The sequence below is a fragment of the Petaurus breviceps genome, unplaced genomic scaffold, assembly GCF_028583685.1.
Source record: "Petaurus breviceps papuanus isolate PSGF00001 unplaced genomic scaffold, PetGlider_PUasm1.0 173, whole genome shotgun sequence".
NCBI classification, from domain to species: domain Eukaryota; kingdom Metazoa; phylum Chordata; class Mammalia; order Diprotodontia; family Petauridae; genus Petaurus; species Petaurus breviceps.
Genome location: NW_027185759.1, coordinates 11,760,126 through 11,763,151, shown reverse-complemented (window position 1 = coordinate 11,763,151; position 3,026 = coordinate 11,760,126).

Sequence of the window (3,026 nt, the reverse complement as noted above, 5' to 3'; positions counted from 1 at the left end):
CCATCCACGCAAGCTCATCCTGGAAAATGTTTCCCTATGTCCTTTCATAAATTCATCACGAGGGACCAGCCAATGTGCTAGAGGCATCTTGAGGACAGGAGTGGGCCTCCATTGTGCTTTTCCCTTGCCATGGGACCAGCCCACATTTTCTCATTTCACATTTCTTCCATGGCATCCTTTACTCAGCTCCTCTTTATAACCCCTGCTTTTATTTATTATAGCCAGATCTTTCTCACCATGTGCCTTTCTGAGTGATAGTCATCTTTAATTCTTCAGAGAAGGTAACCTCCTTGACTCACACAACCTATGGAATAAAATGGTCTGCCCTCAAGGAGTTTATATTCAACATGAGACAAGCCATTCTTTTGTTTTATTTTCTGAAAATTAGATATGTGGGTGCTTTTAAAATATAATGGGAATTTATAAGAAAGTAAGAAAGATATAATGTAGACCCAACTAGAGACAGGGTGGCCTAATAGTACATAGAGAATTGACTTCAGAGTCAGGAAGACCTGAGTTCAAATCCTGTATCTGAAACTTACTGGCTACTTGAACTTGGGTAAGTTATTTAAACCTTGAGTAGTCCCAGGAAATTTTAAGATTTTAAAATCACAGAGCAGAGCAGGTACCAGTCTCTATTGGTAGAAAAAGGTTCATCACTGGGACTCCCCATAGCAACACAATCATAGGTCCACTGGCCCAAATGGGGAGAACCTACCAACTTTCAAATTAGTATCTCCCTGTTGTTTTTTTCTTTTTTTGTAGCTATTATTTTTGCAAGAGTGATATGATCACTCATATTTCTATAGTGCTGTACTGTCTACTTTTTGCTTTATTCCTACAAGTTGTGTGAGGTAAGTAATATAGGTATTACTGTCCCTGTTTTACTGATAGAAAGCTTGGACTCAGAAAGATTAAGCAGCTTCTTGTAATGATAGACCTTCTAATACCTGAAATGGGATTTGAACCCAAGTCTCCTGAATACAAGTATAGGACTTCACCTTGGGAGGTTAGACTCAGAGTTTGGCAAAATCCTACAGGTCTTTGAGTCCAATCATCTTGTTTCATAGTGAGAAAAGGGAGGCCCAGAGAAGCAAAGTTTTATGAGAGATGTGTTTAGCTTCATTCAAATACCTGAAGGGCTATTGTTATGAAAGGGCAGAACCAAAAGCAATGGGTGAAAGTCTCAAATAGGCCAAATTAGGTATAATGCCAGCAAAAAGCCATCCTCCTAGTGAGAGGAATAAGCTGCTCTTGATGGGGTGGGTTCCCCCTCCATGGAGTTCTCCAAACATATGGTGGACAACCACAGGTCAGAAATGCCCATGGGGGATTCCATTCATATAGAGGTTGGCCTAGATGGCCACTGGAGCCCTTCCAACTTTTGGATTCTGTGGATACTTGGGAAAAATCAGCAGAGGAGCCAGGCCTGAAAGGATCCCTTATCCTAAGACAATAAATCTAGGGATGATTCACTAGGTGACCTGGGAGGCATTGGGTGACTCTGCTGAAAGATCTACATAGTTTGCTGCCCTCTATTCTCTTCTTGTAAAGTTTCCTTTCAAACCTTACAGTCAGAACCCTTGCTAATGTAAGTTGATGCCTGACAGCTGGGTTACAACATGGGAGAGGTTTGTGGATGAGGACTTCAATGGAGAGTGATGGGATGCACTGGAAACACAGCTGGGCTGCTTTGTGATGTCAGGGTTAGAGAGTCCTTTGGGCCAACACTCTAAAACTGTACATCTGTATAGAGTCTAGAGCAAAGAGAACAGAATGGAACAAAGAGAACAGTGCTGTTGTGTGTCCTTAGAGTGGATAAACGCTGTTGGGGCATCTGTACAATGTACAAAGGCTGTTGGTGTGTTCCTTTTTAAAAACACATTTACTATTTTTATATTTCCCAGTTACATAGAAAAACAATTTTGACATTCTCTTTTTCAAATTTTGAGTTCCAAATTTCTCCCTCCATCCCCTTCCCTCTCTTTGAGAAGGCAAGCAAGTTGCCATAGGTTATACATGTGTAATCATGCAAAACACATGTTCATGTAAGTTATTCTGTGAAAGAAAACAGACCAAAAAATAACAAAAGTAAAGAAAAAGTATCTTTAATCTTCACTCAGGCTCTATCAGTTCTTTCTCTGAAAATGGACAGCACCTTTCATCATAAGTCCTACAAAGCTGCTCAGATCATTGTATTGCTGGGAACAGCTAAGTTATTCATAGTAGGTTATGATACAATGTTGCTGTTACTTTGTACATTGTTCTAGTTCTGCTCATTTTACTTTGCATCAGTTCAAGTAAATCTTTCCAGGTTTTTCTGAGAACTTCCTGCTCATCCTTTCTTAAAGCAAAATAGTATCCAATCATAGTCATATACAACTTGTTCAGCCATGTTCCAACTGATGGGTATCCCTTCCATTTCCAACCACTAAAAGACATGCTATAAATATTCTCAACTATCCTTCCCCTTTCTGCCCCCTCTCCTCTGCTCATGTCCTCCCTTCCTCTCCCTTATTCTCCCCTGCCCTCCTTTCCTCTCCCTTCTCCTTCCCTGTGCTCCCCTTCTTGCTTTTCTCCTCCTCTGTCCTCTTGTCCCCTTCCATTCTCCCCTTCTGTCTCCTGTCATTCCCTTTTTGCTTGACTTGACACTGTTCTATTACCTGATAACTACAAAATACTCTGATTAATGTCAAAGATGGGTTGAAACGTGTTGGCCTCCCCAAGATTCAGTTCCCTAATAAAAGTACTTACTAGCATCTCCCATGGCCCAGCCACCACCATGAATGTAAAATACAGCTCTTCTCATCGTAGACGACTTTTGCTTTGGCTCAAAGACTCGGACTGGAACTTTATCGAACAGAGTATCTGTCACTGTGACATTTGCATCTGATGTTGGTGGTACTTTGAAGAGGTGTGTGATCACAAGAGGTGAAAATCCCAGTATCTTCAAAATCCCTGACTGACATCCAACAAACACAACAAAAAGTACAATTGTGAGTTCTGTACGCACATGAGTATGCCTC